A 26853-nucleotide genomic window follows, 5' to 3' on the forward strand; every position below is an offset into this window, starting at 1 on the left:
CTGCCCACCTTGGCCTCCCAAAGTGCTGGGATTACAGGCATGAGCCACCGCACCAGGCCTAATTTTTGCTTTAAGAAATATTTTCATTCCTGAAATTGAGATTTTTTTTTAATAATTCATGTTTTAAGTCAGAAAATTCTGAAGATGTAGAGATGAGAGAACTCTGTTAAGGGAATGGTGTGTGGAGAAGTACCAAGGACACCATCAGTGATGAAAGTGCTAGTCATCAACTGTGAAAAGCCCAGCATCCTCTTTGAAATCCAAGTAAAGCAAGAGTGGGACAGACGCCTTGCAAGGAAAAACTCAGCTACTACAGCCCAAGCCATGCCAGTGTCTATGACCAGAATATGACGTCATCCACCACACTTCCTTCACCTGTCCAGGCTCACTGCCTGTAAATGGCAGGTGAAAATGGAAACTACCTATTCTGAAGCCATGCCCTTGTCATTGTTAAATGATTTGCTGACTAGCAAAACCACAATTTCTTGGAATTATATTTTCCCTCTCTAATCTTCCTTTGCAGTTAAAGAAGCTATAGCCATGCATTTAAGCACTAGCCCACAGAAACACACCACTAAACCACTTTCGGCTTTATCTCATCAAGTTACAATAGTAATGGAAATGAAACCTACTATCTTCAACACAAACTCGAGTACACTGCACAAGTGGATAAAAGCTAATGAAGAAAGCAAAGCTAATATGTTAAGTCACGTTTTTTCTTGAATGTGAAGGGTTTGGTTTTTTGTTTTCCTTTTAAAGAAAGTGACTTCCTTACTTTCAGCTCACAGATATTTCCTTAACTGACCCCTAATTCACAGATGCAACCCCCTGGCCGTCAGGCCTATGCTAAAACGGCTTCATCCCCTGACCTCAGTGAGTGAGCTCACAATAATCCCTTCCAGGGATTAGTCTGGGCCAAACTCCCATCTCAGTCTGGGCCAAATTCCTAACTGGAGATGCAGTGAATTCTGAAACTTGCTGCCCAGCATCTCCTCCTCTTCTGAGACTGCCCCCCGCCTCCCCATCAAGTCACAATGCAGTTACTGGAAAGACCTGCTTCTTAGGACTGACCTCTCAGGCCATGTTTGATTGGTCCAGAGGGACTGGGCCTCAGAAACTGACCAGACCTTAAGGCCTGTGGGCAGCACCCAGTGCTGCCTCTCTTCTCTCAGCTTTTGTTTTTCCCTCTGCAAACTGGCTCTTTCTGTTGCTCAGTCCATGTGGCAGAAGATGGCAGTGCAGAAATTTGTCTCTCCAAAGTTAGAACTCTTGTTTGCAAGCAACAAGGTGTCACAGAAACCAACAGCAGGATTGCGGATGGGCCTCAGGTGCAAGAAGAGCCAGGGACTTGAATGAGAATGTGGGCAAGAGTCTCATTTGGTCACTTTTCCCTCTTTTTACTTATCTGTATCAGTCATCTCTCACTGCAGATTGGTTCTCTTTCCAACCCCCAAACTAAATAATGGCCACGGCCAATAGTTCCTAACATCTCCTGCAGATACAACTCTCCAGTTCAAGAGAGCAGTTATACTGGGTTGGAATCTTAGTCCAATTCTAAATTCCTGGGGAACCCTTTGGTTATATCTCCACAGGACGTTGTTGGCTTTTTAGGCACAGCAAATCATGCTCTACGGAACTGTCCCATCCCTGGCAGGACATTTCACATAGTGGCCCCTGTCCATTAAATGCCCATAGCATCCCACCTTACTGATTGTGACAACCAAAAAAAAAAAATAAAATCTTCTGCCAAATACCCCCTTGGGGGACAGCATCATACTAATGTAAGAACCACTTCATTAGGTATTTCAAACTGTTTGATTTGGTGTCTTATTCCCACTTAATTCTCATATTGGTCATAAGTGGCTAAATCCTGAGAGGCAGTTCCCTCAGAATGCATCTTAGAGGACAGAGAGGTGTATGGAAACCCAATGACATTTTCATTTCTTTATGATTCTGAGTCACCAATGTATGTTTCTAAAAAGCAAACTGTGTTTGGGTTTTCTTTTTTTTTAAAGTCACATCTTGCTCCTGCTAGATAGCTGATTTATTTTTCTTGCACAATGGCATGATGATGAAATCAAGAATATGGTAAATGTTTGGGCTTTTTTCATCACATAATGTAATTAGTAGTCAAAAATGGCAAATATTTGCTTGTGAGCTGGTATTCTCCTTTGGACTCATATAACCAAACACCAATACAAGTCAAGTGTCCCTCTTCCTGTATCCCAGGGCCAATGGAGGGAGAGGACAATCACAGAGAGAGTTTGTCAACTAAGGCAGTCTTTTTTTTCCTTCATAGAAATCGAGGTTTGGTCATGGCCAGCTCTGCTGGCCCCTTCTCTCATTATCTGACCTTGAGGTGGGGTCCTCCCTTAGCTTAAGCACCACAGTGTGAGCATGGTTAGACTCAGCACACACAGGCCTAAAGAGAATTAAGATGATGAACACGATGGCTTTAAGGCAGATTTTCAGAGATTGTTATTATAACCCCAGAAAATATGACCCAGAGCAATTGCTCTAGTACCCCTTAAGACTGCTGGGATTCCTTGGGTCTAGCTTGGAACCTGCACTGGCAGGAGGAGAACCATCATAAAGTTTATGGGCTGAAGAAATTGTAAGACTACACATGTGGGATGGGCGCAGTGGCTCACACCTGTAATCTCAGCACTTTGGGAGGCCAAGGCGGGCAGATCACTTGAGCCCAAGAATTTGAGACCTGCCTGGCCCATATGGTAAAACCCCATCTCTACCAAAAATACAAAAATTAGCTGGGCCTGGTGATACATGCCTGTAGTCCCAGCTGCTCTGGAGACTGAGACAGGAGAATCGCTTGAACCCGGGAGGTGGAGGTTGCAGTGAGCCAAGATCGTGGCACTGCACTCCAGCGTGGGCAACAAGAGCAAAACTCCGTCTCAAAAAAAAAAAAAAAAAAAGACTATACGTGTGGCTCTAAGTTACAACTTGCATGGTATTTCTATTAGATAGTTCTGTTACAGTATTTTAATGCATTTTTAAAACTATTTTAATCAACAAATGAAAACTGTATAAATATACACATGATATCATGTACAACATATTTTAAAATATGTCAATTTTGAATGAATGTGATAAACTAATAAATCATCTCTGAAAAAATAGTATTAGCAGCAGGGTCATATAGCGGGAAGAGAACTGACTTGGGTAGCAAGAGATATGGATTCTAGAATTTTTTAAAAAAAGAATCCAGGGCTGGGCGCAGAGGCTCACGCTTGTAATCCTAGCACTTTGGGAGGCTAAGGCGGGCCGATTGCCTGAGCTCAGGAGTTCGAGAGCAACATAGTGAAGCCCTGTCTCTACTAAAATACAAAAAATTAACTGGGCATGGTGGTACGCACCTGTAGTCCCAGCTACTTAGGAGGCTGAGGCATGAGAATTGCTTGAACCCAGGAGGCAGAGGTTGCAGTGTACCAAGATCACACCACTGCACTCCAGCCTAGGAAACAGAGCGAGACTCTGTGTCCAAAAAATAAAATAAAATAAGATAAGATAAAATAAAATAAAATAAAATAAAATAGAACCCAGGATCCCATACTAATACGAATGAATGAATGAATGAATGAATGAATAGGGGCAAAGGGAAAACTTCCTTACAGTAGGATTCTAGCAACCTCATGTGCCTCCTGATATCATGCCCTGAGAAGGACACTACACCACGGCTGTGTCTGTGTCTGTGCTAAAGATGCAGAACTTGAATTCAACCACAAGAAAATTCCAACAAACCCAAATCTAGGGCTGTTTTTCAAAATAACTGACCTATACTCTTTAAAAGTGTCAAGGTCCTAAAAGACAAAGAAAGACAGAGGAGTTATTCCAGATGAAAGGAAACTGAAGAGACATGACAACTACATTTGTTTGAATCTGAATTGGATCTTGGGACAGATAAAGGACATTAGTGGGATAATTGATAAAATTTGAATAAGGTCTGTAGATTAGTTAATAGTATTGTTTTAAGGTTAATTTCCTGATATTATAACTGTACTATGGTTATGAAAGAGAGTGTTCTTGCTTTTAGGAAATACACACTGAAGTATTTACGGATGAGGGAAAGAGAGGGAAATTGAAATTCTAGTTCCAGCTTTATTAGCTGGGGCATCTAGGACAAGTTATTTAAACTCTCTGGGCCTCAGTTTTTTCATTTGCACTGGCTCAGTGGTCTTCAAAGCGTGGTACTTCTAAAACAGCGTCATCTGGGAAGTTGTTAGAAATGCAAATGCACATGCCCCACCCCAGACCTGAATCAGATACTGGGAATAGAGCCCATGTTTTAGCAGGCCCTTCAAAAGATCCTAATGCATGCTCAGATTTGAGAACCGCTGCCCTAGTTGATTACTAAGGTCCCCTTTAGCCTTAATGTTCTGTGATTCTCATTTGTCTCTCCTGCTGAGGACAACCCATTCCCAAAAAGGACATCCCTCCTCCAAGTCATTCATCATTTATTTGGTGCTGACAAAGGGCTGGCCAGGAAGTTGGGAGTGCTGGAACTTTGGAGAAACAGTTCTCCTGGGCATTCAGACTCAACCTCTGCTTGCAGTAGGTACAGATTAAACGTAGAACATTTAATAACCCTACTTAGCTCAGGAAACATTGAAGAAACCAAGTGATGCATAATTATGTTCCACACAGTGGTTTATCTGCCTCGGCTTCTTACTAAAATGCTTGAGCCAGTTGCTTCTAGGAGGAATAAGGCTGTGAATCACTCTGGCATGTTTCTGTTACTAGCTATAGAAAGGTTTACCTCAGACTTCTCTGCAGGATAAATGTTTCCTGGATTACTAGGGTGGCGAGAATCTCTCCTAGTGCCTTCTAAATCGTTCTACAAACTCAGTCAACTCTTGTCTGTTAAGAGTCTAAGCTGTGGCCCAACAGAGTATTAAGCTTGCTTCTGATTGGCTGATTAAAAACAAAAACAAACGAAATCTCTCCCATCTTGGTGACTGGATTGCCACTGTGTCCTGGTTCCTAGAGGTTCCCACTCATACCTACTCCCTTATCTTCAACACCACCTGACTCCCAAATCTACTTTTTTAGTCCTGACCGTTCCTTAACTTTAATTTCTGATTTTTTTATTTTTACATTTTTACTTATTAAACAATACACTCATATGATTCAAAACTCGAGAAATGCAAAAGGCTGTTTAGTGTAAATCTGTATGCACTATGTCCTTCCTTTCCCTGACTGTAACCCCTCCCCTTCATCCTCCAACTTCAATTTCTAATTTTTTACCATCCTGGAGATCTACTTTTATGTTTGTTTGTTTGTTTACTTATTTATTTATTTATTTATTGAGAGGCAGGGTCACACTCTGTCGCCCAGGCTGGAGTGCAGTGGTGCAGTCATAGCTCACTGCAGCCTCAAACTCCTAGGCTCAAGAGATCCTCCCACCTCAGCCTCCTGAGAAGCAGGGACTATAGGCACAAGCCACCATACCCTGGTGATTTTTTTAGAAAATTTTCGTAGAGATGGGCGTCTGGCTATGTCGCCCAGGATGGTCTTGAACTCCTGGCCTCAAGCATTCCTCCCACCTCAGCCTCCCAAAGTGTTGAGATTACAGGCATGAGTTGTTGCACCCAGCCAGGATTCCCTCTTAGAACTGATGTCCCTTGAAAGTCACTGTGTCCTAGAATGAACCCATTATCTTCCCTACTACCCTGAACCCACCATCTTTAAGCCTCTTTGTTTTCACCACTAAAACGGGCTAACAATAGCACTTTCTTCATAGGGTGTAGTGTATATTCCCCATAGAGCCAAGACTTGTAAGCTTTCACACTGCTGGAAGCATAGTAAGCACTCAGTAAAAATTCACTATTGATAATGCAGTAATAATACCAAGACATTCTCCCAAAATTGAATATCTATGTATGGCTTTCCCCTCTCCTTCCCCTCCCCACCCACAGTCCCCCAGTCTTCCAAACTGCCAAGCTCTGGGGTTTATTTTTTTTCCTCTTTCCTTTCTCTATTCCAGATGTTTGGCCTCATCTATCTTTATATTGTCCCCTTCTTGATGGGACTTGGATGGGGCAAGAGGAATTAGGAGGAAATTCCCTGGGAAGCTGCCCTTTTCTTTCGAGGGCTCTTGGACTAAGCTGCTGAGGAGACTTCTCAGCTCAAGGGTCACATGCCTTTGCCCCACGCCCCTCCCAACGTGGGCTCTCCCAGTCTCTCTTCTGGGATGTTGCTGGTAATTAGTAGTTCATTCCTGGCATTGCTATTTCCCCCTGGGCCAAATGACCAAGATAGATATATTTAAAAACACAAGGTTTCCTGGCTCTCTTTAGTGCATTTAATCTTTCCACCATAGCTTACATTTCCCTCTCTTCCCTTGGACTACACGGACAAATGCATGATTAGCATTTTCACAGTAAAATAAATAAATACACACGAGAACAAATCCTTCCATCTGTCAAGTGTTGTAGTCCTTAAATATAAAGGACTGCTTTCTTGACATAGGGGAGGAAAGGAGGGACAATGAAGGACTACCTCACTGACAGCAGTCAGAATTTGAAGGAAAACAAAGGTGCCAATGCTGCCATTTCTGCATTCCAATCTGTATTTTCTCAACCGTCTTCTCTCCCAACCCACCCTTAGCCAATGGGTATTCCACACCAAGGACGGCATTAGACCTAGTTGTATGAGCCATTAAAGTTTTCAGCTGGGTGTGGTGGCTCACACTTGTAATCCCAGCACTTTGGGAGGCCAAGGCGAGTGGATCATTTGAGGTTAGGAGTTCGAGACCAGCCTGGCCAACATGGTGAAATCCTGTCTCTACTAAAAATACAAAAATTAGCCGGGTGTGGTGGCTCATGCCTGTAATCCCAGCTACTTGGGTGGCTGAGGCAGGAGAATCACTGGAGCCTGGGAGGCAGAAGTTGCAGTGAGGAGAGATTGCCCTACTGCACTCAAACCTGGGCAACAGAGCAAGACTCCATCTCAAAAAAAGTTTTCATAGTGTGGCCCTTGAGTTAAGAATATCTTTCACAGCCTGAGCAATGTAGTGAGACCTTGTCTCTACTAAAAAAAAAAAAAAAAAAAAATTTAGCTGGGCATGGCGGTGCAGACTGGGGAGGCTGAGGTGGGAGGATTGCTTGATCCCAGGAGTTGGAGACCAGCCTGTGCAACATAGGGAGACTCCATCTCTACAAAAAATTTAAAAATTAGCTGGACATGGTGACACTCACCTGTAGTCCCAGCTACTTGGGAGGCTGAGGTGGGAGGCTCACTTGAGCACAGGAGATGGAGGCTGCAGTGAGCTGTGATCATGCCTCTGCACTCTGGCCTGGGTGACAGAGTGAGACCTTGTCTCAAAAAAAAAAAAATTCTTTCTTATCCACGTGATAACTTGGAAATGAGTACATGGACCTCTAACTGCTCTCTACTAAGCCATATTTGAGCCTGTTAGAGCAACGTCTCCACAGAAACTGCAGTCTATCAGAACATGGTAATCTTGCCAAACGAAGTGGTTAAAAGAGAAATACCTTCTTAACCAAAGCTAAAACATCTGCAACCTGGTTGTAACATTTCATATTTGATTTCAAGGAACATTAGATTTATTATGTCATGTACTTCCATTTTGCCACAGATGCTTCCTCTGCAGGAATATATTGGGTTCAAACATTTCTACCTCCAGGAATCCTTTCTTCACCCTGGCTTCCCTTCACTGGCCTCGATTATTTTCCCTGGGTTCCCATAACCAATAAACAGTATTGTTCTGCTTTGGGTCCTGTGTTTTTAGGGGGCCTCCCTCTGACCCTCTTTTTGACTGTTTCCTCCTTACAGGACAAATAGTGCCCTCCCGGAGCCCATGCCTTCCCTTTTGGACCATATTCTAGGTACCCAACACCCCAGAATGCCCTCCTTAAACAGCCCAGAGCCCTCTTCCATAGGTCCATCCTGAAAGTGGACCACACAGCTGGTGAACACACCCCGGGGGCACTGAAGAGGGACCAGGTAAAAACCATTTGCTGCCAGAGAGCTTGGATCTGCAGTCCCAGGAGTCCGCATGCACCTGACTCTGTGGAACAGGATGGAGCTGGAGGTGGGAAAACTCCAAGGGGCTGAGCTAGGGGTATATCTGATTATCTGACAAGGTAGGAGGAGAGGACATATTTCATTGATAGTTTGTTAACTTGGTTTATAACTTTTAAATGCTTAGACATACAGTCCATGGGCTTCTCTTTATACTCTTGCCCTCGGCCCTGCAAATGTTAAATGTGGGACTGCTCGTAATACCCTGGGAATAGCTCTAGGTTTGCAGTGCTAGCATTGTATTTAATATAATCATCTGTTTTCATGACTGGCAGTTGCCACATACTCCCCCTAACCACAGGGCCCTTGGACACACTTTTCCCTTACCTAGAATGCTCTTTCCCACTGATCCCTTTAGCCTAGGAAACTTTTTTTTCTTTTTGTCTTTTTTTTTTTTTTTTTTTGAGACGTAGTCTCACTCTGTTGCCCAGGCTAGAGTGCAGTGGCACTATCTTGGCTCACTGCAAGCTCCGCCTCCCGGCTTCACGCCATTCTCCTTCCTCAGCCTCCCAAGTAGCTGGGACCACAGGCACCTGCCACCACGCCTGGCTAATTTTTTGTATTTTTAGTGGAGACGGGGTTTCACCGTGTTAGCCAGGATGGTCTCTATCTCCTGACCTCGTGATCCGCCTGCCTCGGCCTCCAAAGTGCTGAGACTTTTAATGTGTCTATCAGATCTCGGTTCAAATACCTTTTTCTCGAAAAGTCTTTCCAGACTTCCTAGATTAGATCAGGCCCTCTGGTTTTCACTCTCACATCTGCCTCTGATAAACACTGAGGAGAAAATACAGTAGTCACATAATACCAATGTTAATGATAATGAAAAGGCAGTCATCAATACTAAAGATCAGACATTATGATAGATGGTTTACTTACATTACCTCATTTATTCTCCCTAAGAAGCCTAATAAACTACTATTATATCCCCATTTTACAGATGAAGAAGCTGAGCCTTGGGAAGTGTGATAGACTATTATGCTGATAGTCCCCAAATGAATCAGGGCTCATGGAATTCACATCCTCGTGCTGCCCCCTCCTACATTGATTCCTGGGTTACCCAGGTGATTTGCTTTGGCCAATGGCACATCAGCAAACATGACTTAAGCAGTGGCTTGATAAATTCTTCCTTCTGGAAGCTAGACACCATTTAAGAATCCTGGACCAGGGCCAGACATGGTGGCTCACGCCTGTAATCCCAGCACTTTGGGAGGCCGAGGTGGGCAGATCACTTAAGGACAGGAGTTCAAGACCAGCCTGGCCAACATGGTGAAACCCCCATCTCTACTTAAATTACAAAAAATTAGCCAGGCCTGGTAGTGGGCGCCTATAATCCCAGCTATTCAGGAGGCTGAGGCAGGAGAATCGCTTGAACCCAGGAGGTGGAGGTTGCAGTGAGCCAAGGTCTCACTACTGCACTCCAGCCTGGGCAAAAGAGCGAGACTCTGTCGCAAAAAAAAAAAAAAAAAAAAAAAAAAAAAAAATTCCCAGACCAAACTGATGACTAAAAAGAAGCACATGGTGAGAGAAGCCCAGCTGGCTCAACATCTCAGCCCCCTCCCCTTTTCCTGAGTGTGCAGCCACTTAGAAAAGGACAGTAGAAGAACCACAGTCAGCAACTATAGAACTACTGTTGTAAGTCACTAAGTTTTCAGATAGTAATAATGTAGTATATGTATACTATGAAATAGACACAGTCATAGATAACTGATACAGAGAAGGTAAGTAATTTGCTCAAGAACACAGAGCTTATAAGTGATATATATGAATATATAAACAGTCCCGTGTTCGCCCAATATACATTCCTAGTCCAGCTATCCTCTTCTGGACACTGCTGGGCATCGTGACTGGATCTCTGCTTTCTGGGCTCCTCTCCTGGTCTACACTGCTATGCTTGTCCCCTCCTCATCAACCTGGCTTCCTCTGGCCTTGTTGTCTTGAGCATGTCCTGGATGAGACAGGACCATTGACAGTAGCAAAAGTCCCTGGGTAAGATGGGCAGATTCTCATCACAGCGTGAGATTTCTCCCTAGGTCTGGGTGCCCACGGCACCCTCTCGGCTCCTCCCAAAGGGAATCTTGTAGGCCCCAAACCAGCCCCTTCCTTCCCTTAGGTCTCCAGAGCACTCACTCCTTAAGCCTCCACTCAGCCCTTTCCCATTCCTCAGGCCAGGTTTACCCCACGATGGACTTAAAAATAAGCTTGTCTTGCTACCAGGAAGATTTTCCATCAGGAGCCTGCATAATTGGCCCTTCCCATTCCAAGACGCAGAAGGTAGAATAGGAAACAAAAGTGCTGGTCCTTTCAAGTACCAGCCAAGACTATAAACCTTTTCTAGCCCCAAGCCAGAAACTAGAAGGGAAGAACACCTTCTAAAGAGAGAAAGACTGTGAAGATAGCTGACACCCAGAGAGTGATTGGTTGAGATCTGAAAAATTCCTTATCATGTGCAGGGTTTCTAAAGGCCCTTAGGGAGCTTGCTGATTCCAGAAAGATGTGCATCACTTTCTTTTTTAAAACAGCATTATCAAAGTATATTTTCCATTTCAATTGTACAGTTCACTTATTTTTACTTTACCAAATGGCACTGCCATCTCTTTATACCAGTCTTAGAACATTTTCATCCTCCCTGTAAGATCCCATATGCCCTCATCCCTATTCCCATCCCTAGCCCCAGGAAATCACTATCACTGTCTTATAAATGTGCCTTTTCCAGATATTTCATGCAAATGGAATCATACAATATGTGGTCTCTTGTGTCTAACTTATTTTACTGAGCGTAATGTTTTTGAGGTTCATCCATAACATAGCATGTGCCAGTAGTTTATTCCTTTTCCATCTCTGAGTAGTATTCCATCGTATGAGTATAGCACATTTTATGTACTGATTTGCCTGCTGATGGACATTTAGGCTGTTTCCAGCTTTTGGTAATTATGAATAACACTGCTAAGAATATTCTCATGTTAGTCTTTGCGTGGTCATACGTTTTCATTTCTCTTAGGAAATTTGGGAGTGGAATTGCCAGGTCATTTCATATTTAACTTTCAAATGTAAACTGCCAAACTGCTTTCCAAAGTGGCTTTATCATTTTACATTCCCACCAGCAATTGTGGGTTACTTCTCCCTAAGACATAAGACAAGTATCCTTTAATCTTTGATCCACTTCCAGTTTTTTTACTCTAAGATTCAATGAGGTCACTGAGAATGTTTCAGCTATGTTTTCCTGGGTTGAATATCACTTTTATTCTCTACAGTTACCTTGAGTAGTCATTTATGACGTGTACACTCAATATACACATGTGTCATTATCTATTTATTTAAAACACTTAGCTCATCGGGTTGACTCCAACAACCATTTGATTTTTAACTATCTCAGGGAATGGTCATGCAAAGGTATTTGTGTAAACTCTGAGGCAAACAACAGTATACAGCTCAGAAGATTTGCTGGGAAACTGAACTCCTCAAAAATAGATTTCATAAGAGTGCAACCTCAGGTGGCATTTTCCGTAAGAGTATATTGGTCCCAAATGTGTCCACATGAAACTCGTTAAGGTGAAAAGTTAGTACAGAGGACATGTATATAGAAAACCTCAGAGGCCAGAGGAAACAAGTTTAGGGAAAAAGCAAAACAAATGTGGGGTTAAAGAAGGTATACACCAATACGTCACACAAATTTACCTTAGAATGTTTTTTTATTATGCCACCATAGTTAAAGAAACTGTGGTCAGAAATCCTAACCTTTTCGAAAAGCCTTCTAGACTGTTTTTACACAATAGCAAGAATATACATTTAAAATTTTTTGCCAAGTGACAAAAAATACTGAGATTCAGAAATAAAGCCCAAGATAATTAGAGTCTAAAAATTGCCATCGAGGCCTTGGTAATATTAAATATGTTTACCAGAGAAGGAGGTTGATGACGTCACAACTATTGTCCCTGAGTTTATTTGTATAAGTTGGCTGAACTAAGATTTCTACTATAACACTGAGAATAGAGTATATAAAGAAAAGCACTAGTTATTCAGGAATAACATGAGGAAGTTTCATGTCTTGATTGTGGAGTTGGTTTCTCATTCTACACATGTGCTAAAAATCATAGAATGCCCCCCCCACACACACAGTGAATGTGAAAACTAGTAAAATCTGTATCATCTGTACCTGAGTGAATATCATACCATCGTAATGTGGTTTTGAACCTGCACTATGTTATGTGAGTTATTTTCACTGGGGGAAGCTGGGTGAAGTGTACATGAGAACCTTCTATACTATTTTTGAGACTTCTTGTAAATCTTGAACTTCTTTAAAATAAAAGTCATTTGAAAGCGAGAAAGGAAGAAAACTACTATGTTTGAAATTTATGTCTTTTGTTTTGTTTTTGAGACAGAGTCTTGCTCTGTTGCCCAGGCTGGAGTGCAGCGGCGCGATCTCAGCTCACTGCAAGCTCCACCTCCTGGGTTCACGCCATTCTCCTGCCTCAGCCTCCCAAGTAGCTGGGACTACAGGCGCCTGTCACCACGCCCGGCTAATTTTTTTGTATTTTTAGTAGAGACGGGGTTTCACTGTGTTAGCCAGGATGGTCTCTATCTCCTGACCTCGTGATCTGCCCACCTTGGCCTCCCAAAGCACCGGGATTACAGGTGTGAGTCACTGCATCCGGCTAAAATTTATGTCTTGGTTGGGGGCTGTAGCTCATGCCTGTAATCCCAGTACTTTGGGATGCCAAGGCGGGTGGATCACCTGAGATCAGGAGTTCAAGACCAGCCTGGACAACATGGTGAAACCCTGTCTCTACTAAAAATAGAAAAATTAGCCAGGCATGGTGGCAGGCACCTGTAATCGCAGCTATTCAGGATGCTGAGGCAGGAGAATTGCTTGAACCCCAGGAGGCAGAGGTTGCAGTGAGCCGAGATTGCGCCACTGCATTCCAGCCTGGGCAACAAGAGCGAAACTCCATCTCAAAAAACAAACAAACAACAAAACAAAACGAAAACTTATGTCTTACACTATTTCAAAATAAAAGGTATTTGAAATACCTCAAAATAAAAGGACGGAAGGGGAGGATAGAAAGAAGGGGAGAAGGGAGGAAACACCAGGGATTCTTTTCTTCCTTTTGTGGTCCATGTAGGGTAAAGACACCTGACAGCAATAACTTAACCACACCCTTAGAATGACCCTGTATGGCAGATGCGTCCAATTTGTGTTCTGAGCTAGAGAATACAGGTGCCAACTCGAGGATTCATTTGTTGTCTATGAGGAGCATCTGAGCCCTGCCTGCCCTGTCCCCAACCATCATTCTGTCCCGTGAAACACAGCCTGTAGAGGAGATGGAGGCTCCAAGTTTGGGTTGAATGAAGGTTGCCAGGTGGAGATCGTTAGGGAAAGGCTGCTGAGGAAAACACTACCTAAATTGCATGCCTTTTGCAAGCGGTTGTGGTTCTTCTGCCTGGCCTGCCCCTACTGGGCCCAGGGGTTATCTTGTCCACCACTGGACTCTCTCCCTTACATGTCACCCTCTAGTAAAACCTCCACATACCTCATTTCTGGCTTTGTGTCTCCTCTTTGGCCTCTCGAACCTGATGCCTTTTCTGTTGAGGTTAATAGGGTGTAGGCACAGCACCAGCAGTCAGGATGGACTAGAGGAAGTGAAGAGGTGGGGGACAGTAAGGTGCCTCCTAAAGTTGAAAATAAAGACCCCTTCTGAGAAAGAAATTATGAAAGATCAACACAACTAACCCGCCTTAAACTGGAATGTGTATATGGCTGACATTTCCTAATGGAAGAGCCTAGGTGTAGCATGAGGAAATTAGCATGTCTAAACCCGGGGTCCTGCTGTTTCCACTGTAACTATCTTTGGCAAGAGTGATAACAGAAGGAGTTAGCCTTCCCTGCATCTGCAAGCACAGAGCACAAACATCAAGAATTGTTCACAGGAAAGAGTCTGGACTGGTTGTTCCAGCATCCTTGGCAAGCGTTACCTCCACAGCGGAGACGGATGCATCAGACTATCATAGCTTGGCGACAAAAGCCATTAAGACCATTCTTGAATTTCCTTCTCTGTGATTCCATCCTCACTTCTAATTGTGCTTTGGCGATCTGTGTAGCTTTTGCATAGCAAGATAATGAGCTGATCAGCCAATGCAAGGATTTTAGTCCATTTGACATTATTTCTTCTTCATAAATTAGTTATTTGGCATTCTGGTTCATATATCAATATCGTGTGGGTTTTGTAAGTATGACTGAGCAACTGGAGCAGGAGTTCTTAACCTGGAAACCAGGGGCGGGCTTCAAGGGATCCATTGAGCCCTAAGATTACGTGCAAAATTATGTGTGTGCCCTTGCAGTGTGCATTTATCAAGGAGAGGGGGCAATAGCTTTCACCAGATTCTCATAGAGGGTTTCAAGTCTGGATACACTGGCAAAATAGTATTTCTGGGCTTATAAAACTGAAGTGACCACAATAAGACAGTATACCGTGGCGTGCTGTAAAACAATGCCTATCAGGCAAAGGCTATGCTTTGTTGTTGTTGTTCTCACTCTATCTATAATATCTTAAATTGAGGGGATTATTCATAACATGGTTTTGTTTTTCTTTTCACAGAATACCCTGAGAATATTTTCCTGTGCTATTCTTCTTTTATGACACCATTTTAAATAACTTCATAGAATTCAATGGCTCAGATTCATCTTATGAGAAATATTTTAAAAGCTTATTCACTAATAACCCCTAAAAGACTTACTGTTTATGTGAAATGTAGACTTGTTTTTATTAATAGATACCCAAGTGTGAGAACTAATTGCAGTCACTATTATTGACAGCTAATATTTATGACGCACCAGCTCCATACCAGGCAATGTGCTAACTGCTTTGCATATGAAATCTGGTATTGAGCTTTACAACAACAGCCTGGGAGGTAGATATTATTATTTTCACTCAACAGCTGAGGAAACTGAGATACAGAAAAGTCAAAGAACTTACTGAGGTCACATTGCACTCAGCAGTGGAGTCAAGCTGCCAGGCCACAACTGGCTGCCCTTCCCCCCTCACCATGATGCTCAATGTCTTTATCCTTTAAGCTCCATTTGGATGCACTTCAACCTTGAAGCTTTATTCTCTCTCAAAGTCATTTCTTCCTTTGTGGTAGTCCTCTGGTTCTTCAACTGGCTCGAAATCAACACCTTAGCACCATGAGAGTATTACCTAACTCAAGGGTCAGCAAACTTGCTGTAAAGGACTAGACTGTAAATATTTTAGGTTTTGTGGCCCATATGGTCTCTGTCACAATTACTCCACTCTGCTGCCCACTGTAGCATGAAAGCGGCCATAGACAATCACTAAATCAGTGAATGTGGCTGTGCACCAATAACATCTTATTTACGGACATTGAAATTTGAATTTCATGTAATTTTCACATGTCATAAAATGTGTTCTTCTTTTTATTTTTTCCAACCATTTAAAAATAAACTATTCTTAGCCAAGGATCTGCAAAAAAATAGGTGGCCAGCTGGATTTGACCCATAGGCCAAAGTTTGCCAGCTGTTCAGACTGCATCTTCTGTGTTCATATTCTCCACAACTACATAGAACACCTTTGATCTATATGCAGGGATAGACTCATAATTAAGTACTCAACAAATACGCAATTAATAGTATTGATGCTTTTCACCCTCAGAGCCATATCTAAGAAGAAATAAGTCCATTTCAAAACATGTGGCATCTTTATTTTCTTCATCCTTTTCCCTCTCTAATGAAATTCTGTATCTCTAAAATACCACAGCAATTTTTTGGTTCTGAGTGCTGATAAGCAATACCCACGTGCTTGGTTAGCTTAAAGGTCAGATGGCATCCTGGCCAGAGGCCAAGGAATACATCTGGTGAAAATTCAAGCTGTCACACACTTGTTGCTAGCCTGAATTTCTAGTTCCTTCATCATGAATTATTAGATTGTTTATCATAACGATTTGCTGCATGAACAATCATTTTTAAAGCCATAATCCCCAACCGGGAGAGATGTCATGACTTGATGGGCTAAATTTAGGACCATGAGAATCCTGCTGCAGGACTGGCTGCCACGCACCTTCTGTGGGCCTTCATCTGTCAATGGAGGGTAAGAAGCACTACCCTCTCCTTATGGGCTTCATGAGGCTGGACTGATGGTGAATGACTCTGCACATATAGCAGTGATAGTTGTAAGCATCTTCATTTACTTTTGCTCAATCATATGACACAGTGCCAGTGAATAGTAGTATAAGACAGAGAAATACGCTGTACTCTATTATGTGTAGAAATGAAAACTGTTTTGTTTTTAAATTTGCCTTAAGGCCATGTCAACAAACTATGGAGTCAAGCTGATATTTACTACTACGTACACACTTAGAAATTACGCAACATATGCCAATGAGCTTTTTTGTTTTATCGTCTCAGAGTGAAGTTGCTGAAACAAGGAACTGTAATTACAGTAGTCTTTTTGCTGTCCTGCTATTGGTCAGATGTCACTCTGCTGAATAGCATGTGAAAATGATTGGTATTATACTTTTTAAGAATGGCCCATAACGTGGTTTTCAGGATGGAATTTTGCAAATGCTTCTGCATAACAAGTGAAATTTTAGGTTTTGGAGGAGCCAGCTATGCTGCACGGCTTGAATGTTATTCTGATTTATTTCTAAAAGTTTATTTTAAGGGTTTTTCTTTTTTTCACTAGAGTTAGTTTTCACCCTCTTTACAAATGCCTTAAAATAATCTGGTGTTGAAAACTCTTCCAACAGCTGCCACCTTGCCTATGGGGTGAGGAGGCTGCTCTCTCAAGGGTAAAGCAACACTCAGCAGGAACAAATGTTTAAAATTTGTTGTAGACAGAAGACAAAGGAAAGCTTTATCACTTACTTGTTAACTACAGCAAGGAGAAACTTTTCCACTTAGAAATCCCTCAACATTCTTCATGAGATTGATGGCTTACTGTTCCTAAGCAGACAGCAATCTCATACATGGTGTATATTAAGAGGTGGAAAATAAATTGACTCACAAAAGATGTTCTTTCAAACCTCAGACTGCGATTACCATGGAGAAGGAAGGGGAGGAGGCATTTGGCTTTGTAACTGGAGCCTCAATAATAGGCCAGGGCTCAGGGGTAGCAGCTGTTTCTGCCCCCACATGCTGCCTCATTCCACAGACGGGTCAGGTGGCATCTATGCACACAGAGTTTGTGACATTTGTTGAGTGCTTAGAGTGCCTGGATGAAGGGTGCTTATAGGAATGTTGGCAACTGATAATTATTACTATAATAATAATATTGTGGATAGGAGGTTGGTTGGCCTTATATAAATATCCTGCTTTGATGTAAGAAGCTCCCAAGCACCAGTGGTTAACATAATTTTGTTTGGGAAATATTATGCCCAGCTGTGGTCATTATGGTGTCTCCCCTACTGTAACTCCAAAGAGTAGCTCGCATATTTCTATGTGGGTTAGTCACTGGATCATTAATAAACCAAGAATGTAAGACACTGATGTGTCAGATCTTGTTGCTATTACTAACATGCTGGACATGCTAGTCCATCTCTCCATCTACCTTCACTGACGGTCTCAGGGTAGAGAAGAAAATATTCTTCCCTAAATTTAGATTCACACTACTGGAAATTTAAAAGTCCATGTACTTTATTCAATTTTATTGAATAAAGAAAACCTTTAGAGGCTGGGCGCCATGGCTTATGCCTGTAATCCCAGCACTTTGGGAGGCTGAGGCTGGCAGATCTGGGGCCAGGAGTTCGAGATCATACTGGCCAACATGGTGAAACCCAGTCTCTACTAAAAATACAAAAATTAGCCAGGCATGGTGGTGGGCACCTGTAGTCGCAGCTACTTGGGAGGCTGAGACAGGAGAATCGCTTGAACCTGGGAGGTGGAGTTTGCAGTGAGCCCAGATCGCGCCATTGTACTCCAGTCCGGGCAACAGAGCAAGACTTCATCTCAAAAAAAAAAGAAAAAAAAAAGAAAGAAGAGAAAGAAAGAAAGAAAGAAAGAAAGAAAGAAAGGAAGGAAGGAAGGAAGGAAGGAAGGAAGGAAGAGGGAGGGAGGGAAGGAAGGAAGGAGAGATGGAGAGAAAGAAAGAAAGAGGGAAGGAAGGAAGGAAACCTTTAGTTAGCCTAGGAGTAAAAACGGAAAGAAAGGGAAGAAATATGGTTTGGGGAAGTCTTAGGTTAATTTGATTATTTTTAACAATTATTGAGCCTCCACTATGGCCAGACACTGGAGATAGATACATACAAAGCCGAGAAGGAGACTGCAGGCTGGGAGGGATGCACGGATGAACTGACAAGTGCCATAAAGAGCCACGTATGGAGTGATACATGCTCTAAGAATAGTAGAGGTACAAGGGAGAAAAGGACTTTTCTTTCTGGAGGGGAGTGAGCTAGTCAGAAAATCCAGAGCAAAAGACATGAGCTAAGTCTTGAAAAATGGCTGCAATGGATCCTCCAAGCTCACAAACTGCCCACATTCCAGGCAGAAGCAGCAGTAGGAGCAAGAGCATGGAGGTGAGAAACAGAGCAGCCTGCATGCTGATGGAGAAGAAAACAGAGACAGAAGTCTCAGAAATGCCTAAATCCTGTGATTCTCTGCGAATTAAAGTTACAGACACGATGCCCCCTTACCCTTTAATCCTTCAGTGTGTATTTCCTGTAAACAAGGACATTTTCTTACACATTCAAACCATCAATTAACGTTGACAATGAACAAACCAGAACATTAACATTGATCCAACTTTACCGCATAATTCAGAGACCTCATTCAAATTTCCCCTATTGTTGCAATAATATCTTGTACAGGTACAGGCCTTTTACAGTTACAATTTCTCTTTAATCTCCTTCATTTTGGAACAACTGCTCAGTTTTTCTTTCTCTTTCACGACCTTGACATTTTTCTGAAGTATGTACTTTGTAGAATGTCCCGCAATGTGGGTATGTCTGATGTTTCCTCGTGATTTATGCGTTTGTAGCAAGAATACCTCAGAAGCAATGCATTACTCTTCTCAGTGCATCTATCAGGAGGCACACGATGCCGAATTGTCCTGTCACTGGTTTTGGTAAAGATGGTGTCTCACGGGTATCTCCACTGAGTCATCCCTAAGTATTTTATGAGGAGATACCTTAAGACTTCTATTAATAGATAGAGCTTTCCTTTCGTCTCCATTTATGCATTTATTTTTTAGCAATGTAGATTCACAGATTCCTATTTTATTCAAAGGGTTAAAAATCAGTAACTGTCACTTATTCAGATACTCAAATTGCCCAGACTTGACCATTGGGGGCTTTTTTTTTTTTTTTTTGAGACGGTCTCACTCTGTCTCCAGGCTGGAGTGCAGTGGCGCAATCTCAGCTCACTGCAACCTCTGCCTCCCAGGTTCAAGCAATTCTTCTGCCTCAGCCTCCCAAGTAGCTGGGACTACAGGTGCGTGCCACCATGCCTAGCTAATTTTTGTATTTTTTAGTAGAGATGGGGTTTCACCATTTTGGCCAGGCTGGTCTCAAACTCCTGACCTCGTGATCCGCCTGCCTCAGCCTCCCAAAGTGCTGGGATTACAGGCGTGAGGCACCATTCCCGGCCCATTGGGAGCTCTTTTAAGGCAGGTCTTGTGACCTTTCGATATGTCCCTACCATGCTTTGGACATTTCCTTACTTTGTAGTACAAGATGTCCCTGTTTCATCTTTTATTTTATGTACTTCAGCCCTAGAGTCAACCATTTCTCTAGGGAACGCTTGTTCCTTTAAATGGAGAATAATATTTAGAAGCCACGCCCTGCAAGCTAGGGGTGCTCATTGCTACCAGGTATTTTTCCCTCCAGCCCTCACAGCACATAGAACTAGGAAATATATATGTATATATCTATTTACATATTTGTATGAGTATATACATATATGTGTATATATATCTCTGTGTGTATACAGTAGTCCCTCCTTATCTGTGGGAAATGTGTTCCAAGACCCCCAGTAGTTGCCTGAAACCATGGATAGTACCCAACCCAATTGCTGTTAGAACGCACTTCTGTCCGTGTCCTCCATCCACAAATTTAACGCCTTCTCCATCGTAACTAAACAATGTGGCTGTAACTTTTGCAGTTTGAGGTGTGATAGCAAAACTAGCAGTTTCTTTTTCCTTTTTCACAATTTCACAGATGGAAGATTCGTTCTTACTGTGGATCTTAGCAATCTCAGCATACAATTTTCTCTTTCCTTATTAAAGAGAACTTTCACCTTTTCACTTGAAAGCACTTTATAGCTCTTTGGCATATCCGAACTGCCAGCATTGCTACTCTTGTGGTTTGGGGCTATTAGTAAGTAAATGAGGGTTACTTGAACACAAGTACTGTGAGACCCGACAGTCAATCTGAAAACCAACGCAGCTACTAAGTGACTAATGGCAGGAGCGTAGACAGCATGAATATGTTGGACAAAGGGAGGATTCAAATCCTAGGCAGGACAGAGCAGGATGGTGCACAGTTTAAAACTCATGAATTGTTTATTTCCAGAATTGTCCATTTATTATTTTTGGACCAAGGCTGACCTCAGGTAACTGAAATTGAGGAAAGCAAAACCACAGATAAGGGCATATGCACACACACATAAACACCTGCACACATTGGTACCTATGTCAACATCTATGTCAATGTCTACATCAAGCTATGAGTTCACATTGGTTCCTCTTCTTCCAGTCTAATACCACAGGGCTTATTCTAGCCATTCCCCTTTCAGTATTTATAATTCCCTTCTGACAGCGAGAAATGTGACTGTCATCATGCTCAATGTATTTACCTCTTTGCTTAATCATCCCTATGTGTCATCAGTCCCAGCTGCAATGGCAAAAGCTTGTCCCGTTAACATGGGTTCCCCCAAACAGGCAAGTCCCTTTCCCCCACCACGGTGGGGACTAAATGAACAATGCCCTGCAGTGATCAGCATGCACACTCTGAGGGAATTCTGCCCACTTCTGCCACTGCCTGGACTCTGAGAATCGGTGGACAATGATCACAAAGTTGACTTTTCCTGTTGTTGCTTAGCAGAGTGAATGTTATTTTCTGCTTTGCCATGGCAGTGACCCCTTTAAATGTGGATTTTTTTTTTTCTGTTTGCTCTCTACTTCTCTGATTACTCATAGGACAGTAAAAGGATTAACTGAATCCATTCAAAGATGTGTCCCGCTCCAAGCTTCTCTCAGGAAGAGTGCATGATAAATATTATATAGCTTGAGGCCAAAGGTCAGCTGATCCCTCCTCACAGCTGCCAGATGGTGGACTCTTCTAGTATATTCTCAGAGCCACCAGCTCACTTCCTAGATACACATCTCTAAGTCATCTTCCACTCCTCCTGCCTCCACCCCACTGCGTCCCCAGCCCCATGTCAAATTGTAACCTTGGAGGCAGCAAGTTCCTTTGCAAGGCAGCTGCTGCGTCAGTTTCTCCTTGACCGATTTACTGTGGCCCTTGAGACTGCCCCCTTCACAATGTCTTTACTGTTCTTGAGGGCCGGGGAAATCCTTTTCTACGAGTTAAATCCTCCCAACTCATTTAGATGTTTCCTTACAGAATTTTCAAAACCAGACAGTATGTGTCATACCATGTTCCCCAAATGAAGTTGAAAATCCAATTTATAAGACCAATTTCTACTCTCTCACAATTTATATTATTAGGGAAAATGGATAATAATGAAGCCCACAGATTTTCACTCCAGAACTGACTTTGCTGCAGAGGAGCGAGGAGAGCTGCCTGGCAACGCAACGCATCGCTGTGCATAAACTTTGTTTACAGCCAAGGCTGGAGTAAAGGAACAGATGGCAAGAAAATCGGATTTAAAGAAAGGAAGGATGTGCCTGCATCTGGGAGCTTGGTAAATCTCTTGGCTTCTGGTGTGCATACGAGGGTGACGTCTAGCTACCCCAGCAGTCGCGTCCCAGTTTGCTGTTGATTTTTGCCTGTTTGGATCTGTCTCTGAGGATGGTTAATACATCTTATTACAAGCATTTATCTCATCCCTCCCACAGGAAATGTGTTTTCCAGGGATTTGTGTGTTCCCTAACCTTTTATGGGAAGTAGTTTCTTGATCATCCATGTGATTGTGTATCTAAAATTTCAAGAATATTTAAGCTGTTAATCCTGCTTGTCTGTAGAAGATGGGTTTATATTTCTACGATCTTGGAAATATTTACAATGAGTGTGTATAACAAGGAGAAATAAGCATAAACATTTATGCCTGCCACATTCGTAAGCGTGCTTGTACACACACACCCGCTTCGTGCTTTATTGTCTCTCTTTGGTGCTTTTCTCTGAAGGCAAAACAATTTTAAGCAGCCGACCCTCACAATATATGAAATAGCTATTATCGAGGCTCACAGTAAAGCTGCCCAAGGCTTGCTTACCCCTCCCTCCTGAAGGAAAGTGCAAGTTACTCTTCAGGAAAGATTTACATCTGCTCCCTTGGGAAGGTAAAGGGAGAGAACATACACATTTTATCCCAATGATGTAAACTTGCACTGAGCAGCCCCAACTGTTCAAAGCTGATAACAAGTTATAAGCATTTTTATTTCAAAATAACCCCATATACATTTATAGCAATTCTAGGACCTTCACAGCTACCCATAATCAATCCCCTACAGAAACATGCACCCTGCCAAGAAACTCCACCCCACTCCTACATGTTAGCAACCTGTCACTCCTCAGCAACATCCAGTTCTGTTGAAAGTCACTTCTTCAAATTCATCGTGAGCTGAAGATGAAATTACTTAAGCAAAAATACCATAGATTATAAAAATAGTTCTTTACAAAATAGTCACCAGTTAAAAAAATCAGAGCATCAAAGCATCTTATAGGATTGACTGCCAAGCACCACTGGAAGTAAGCACTATTAGAACTGGTTTGACCTGACTCATTGCCTCCTGGTCTGTGCCAGGCCAGTTGCAGCTGTTAGGCATAAGAGTGATTCTTTCTGGTGGCACACAGCTTGCCCTCTTCAATAAACCCTCTGGGCATACCTCCCCAGCCCCCTGGAGTGCTTCTGGGGCCACACTCTGGAACTTCCAGGCAGCTGTAACGGCCAATGGCCAGTGCAATCCCCTTCACCAATCTCTAAAAGGGTAACTTTGGGTTCAGAGGTCTATGGCCTGCTGGTGCTCCCAAATCTCTCATAGTGCTTGAATTCTGGCCTGTATGATTATGGCTTCCTCAACCTACTGGCAAAGGGCACAGAGGAGGTCTTGGTACAAAGGCCAAGCTGGGCACAGGGCACTTAGTGACAATGTATCACTCATCGTTGAGTCATGTTCTTTTACTTCACATAGCCTCTGAGTTGGCCACCGCCTCAGATCCTCTACCTTCAACGCATTGCTGTGACTAAGTCAAGGAAAAAGCCCTACCAAGAAATCCCCAGAAGAATCCACTATGGCAATTCACAAATGCTCCTTGTATACCCTAGGTGGTTCACAGCAGGGTGATGGAAGGGTTCAGTGCAGGGACAAGGAACCAAGGCTGTGACCAATCCCATTTAAGTATCGTATCTTTAACTAATTTCTGATGTTTGGAGGTCCCACTGGCCTCAAGAATGTTGCAGTTCTTGAGTCCTGTGTGCCAGGAACCACTGATAGATGTGCAGTTGTAGCCTTAACCAACAGCAGCCACCATCCAGGATGTTTCTTTTTTTTTGGTATCCTTTTTTTGACTGAGGCAAATATAGCCTTGGCTCTGTGGGGTTGCATAAGGATCACCTAGGATGCTTTTTCAAAATGCAGGCTCCTGGGAGTCTCCCTTGCTTCAACCTTCTAGGTTCAATAGGTCCAGGGTAGGACCTGAGAACAACAGGTTCCACAAGTGAATCTGACGATGGCGGATTTGGGGAAAAGGCCCTAGATAGTAACCTTTGTCTTCTTGTCTTTTCACTGTACACAATCCCCCTCCCAACTGGTTTTAATTACCTGGAGCTTTAATTATCACCTATATGCCAATGACTTCCAACTCTCTATACCTATAGTCCTAACCTCTCTCTTGAATGCTAGGTTTAAATTTCCATCAGCCAGCAGATAAATCTCCCTTAATATACCATGGATAATTTCAAAAACACTTTCAAAATATAATTGTGAGAACTTATTTCCTCCTAAGACACTTGAAATTAATTGCCCCTCTTTGAGGTCTACGTAGGTAGTAAAAGGTCAGTGTTGACCAAAACGTGAAATCCACTCAGGGTAAAGAAAGTTTTATTTAAATTTCTTGTAAAGTAAAAAAAAACGAAAAAACAATGTTGCTAATGGCAACCCATAATACTCAGACCAGAAAGCAGTTTGCTTCCACAGTCTATAGGTTTTAAACCAGTGTCAGCTCTTTGCTGCAGATGTGAACAGAAATGCAAACATTTCACCCACTTAATGATTTTTTGCCTTGTTTCCCTAAGACAACTAATAGCTCTGTAAAGGCAATATTTGATAACTGTGAGTACATATTGTCTGGTGATTTGATTCTTTATTGCTTCTCAAATCAGGATGGTAAAGATTCCAATTTGAGAATCTGAGTTATTTTATTTACCTGAAGATGCAGATCTGTAGTAACCAGGCTCCTTTTGTTGCAGGGAGCAGAAGCCTACTCAGTTTATCTCAGGTGTTGGATCACCTGAGGTCAGGAGTTCAAGACCAGCCTGGCCAACATGGTGAAACCCCGTCTCTACTAAAAATACAGAAATTAGCCAGGTGTGGTGATGGCGCCTGTAATCCTAGCTACTCGAAGGCTGAGGCAGGAGAATCTCGTGAGTCTGGGAGGTGGAGGTTGCAGTGAGCTGAGATCATGCCACTGCACCCCAGCCTGGGAGACTGAGCAAAACTCTGTCTCAAAAAAAAAAAAAAAAAAAGACATAAAATGGATGGGTTTTCAAATCAAAGTAAGTTTCAGTCACTACTATTGCTAGTTTATTTATATTTAATAAATATATAATCCCATGATACTGTGCAACATAATTAGCAAGTATTTATGCTGTTGAATCCATGACCCAGTTTCCTGAAGACATCTATTTTCTAAAAGGATTTTTTTCAAACTTAGATTAAAAAGGCACTACTTAAGTAGGGTTGCCAGAGAGAATACAGGACACTCACTTAAATTTGAATTTGAGACAAATAGTAAATAATTTTTCACCATAAGTATATCTCAGACATGCAAGGGACATATTACACTAAGAAATTATTCATTGTTTATCTGAAATTCAAACTTAATTGGGCATCTTGTATTTTTCTTTCTTTCTTTTTTCTAAACCTGATAACCCATCCTCCACCCCATTTATTTATTTTTCTTTCTTTTCATAAAAAAGACTAAGATTTTAGTTCTCCCTGGTGTAATGGCCTCACTTCTCTTCCAAATTGTTTTTAGATCTTTTTTCTCCTTTGACAATATATAACAGCCATGTCACCTTTGTTGATTTTTAATGTGTAATTTTTAAATGTGTATAAGGGCTGGGTGCAGTGGCTCATGCCTGTTATCCCAGCACTTTTGGAGGCCAAGGCGGGAGGATCACCCGAGGTCAGGAGCTCAAGACCAGGCTAGCCAATGTGGTGAAACCCCGTCTCTACTAAAGAAGTACAAAAAAAAAAAAAAAAAATTAGCCAGGCATGGTGGCACACACCTGTAATCCCAGCTACTTGGGAGGCTGAGGCAGGAGAATTGCTTGAACCTGGGAGCTGGAGGTTACAGTGACCTGAGATGATGCCACTGCACTCCAGCCTGGGCGACAGAGTGAGACTCTGTCTCAAAAATATATAAATAAATAAAATGTATATAAGATAAACTGCTGGCGAAATCAGCTTAAGCAACCTCTGAACTGGTGAGTAATAGTTAAACAATTGCAAACAGGTGAAACCAGTCTCATTGTGCAAATAATGCAAATTCAAGGGCCAATCTGGGTGGAGATCTGTGACAGTAAAACACAATTTCTTGTTAATAGAAAGGAGTTTGCTTAATGTTATCTCCCGTGATCTAAAGGCCTTGGATATTCAACATGTGTCTATTTTTCAACTGAGAACTGGACTGATTTATTTTCTTTCTTTTTTTTAAATACTCCTGTGACTTCATTTCTCTTTCACCCCATAAGCTCTTGAGACCATCCACAATCGTCAGCAGAGAATAATGTCTCAGCTCTCTGGGACATCCCATACATCAATTACTAGGCTAAGGAGTGCAGAGCTGAGACGTGTCAGAGTACCACCTCCTCTCAGCCAGCAAGGCAAACTGCCACCATGGAGTCATGCATGCTACTGCACTGGCCATAGGATTGATTTATTTCATTATTGTTTATGGATCTCAGTAGGCAAATGTGTCCAATCATAAACACACGGAAAAAAAGACACATTATTCCTGTTGACAGTAGGATGCAACAATGTCAATAATTGTTAGGTAATTATTGTCAACATATTAGACAATGCCAGCTGGTTTAATGTGCAGTCATATGCTTTACCTCTTGAAATGACAAACTGTGCAGTAAGTTGTTACCTATGTTTAACAAAATACTACCAAGAATAATCTGAAACTGATACATTTACTTAAACATGGATACTTAGAGATGTTAAAAAAAATAGTAGAGCAATTAAGATTTTCCTGAGTTTCAAAGAACAAACTTGAGATCCAGTGAAACTTCAATTCTCAAGATTTCATATACGGTACACAAAAATGCCCTCAGAAATTTTTCTAAACACGGACTACTCCTGTGTCCCATTTCCAGAGATTCTGTTTCAGCAAGCTGTATGGCGTTGTGGTTGGGAGCATGGAACTAGACTAATCTGCCCCTTT

The 26853-nt window shown here is 42.3% G+C and overlaps 1 long non-coding RNA gene across 1 annotated transcript in view; it reads left to right on the plus strand.

Annotated features, from left to right (window-relative positions):
* The window catches only part of LOC129468805 (uncharacterized), a 111358-nt gene extending 85706 nt beyond the window's left edge, over positions 1 to 25652 (plus strand). The window contains exon 4 of the long non-coding RNA XR_010117668.1: positions 21732 to 25652. This is a non-coding gene — a long non-coding RNA (uncharacterized lncRNA). The remainder of the gene's footprint in view (positions 1 to 21731) is intronic.
* The last annotated feature ends 1201 nt before the right edge of the window (positions 25653 to 26853 follow it).

The sequence above is a fragment of the Symphalangus syndactylus genome, chromosome 12 (assembly GCF_028878055.3).
Source record: "Symphalangus syndactylus isolate Jambi chromosome 12, NHGRI_mSymSyn1-v2.1_pri, whole genome shotgun sequence".
Classification (NCBI taxonomy): Eukaryota; Metazoa; Chordata; class Mammalia; order Primates; family Hylobatidae; genus Symphalangus; species Symphalangus syndactylus.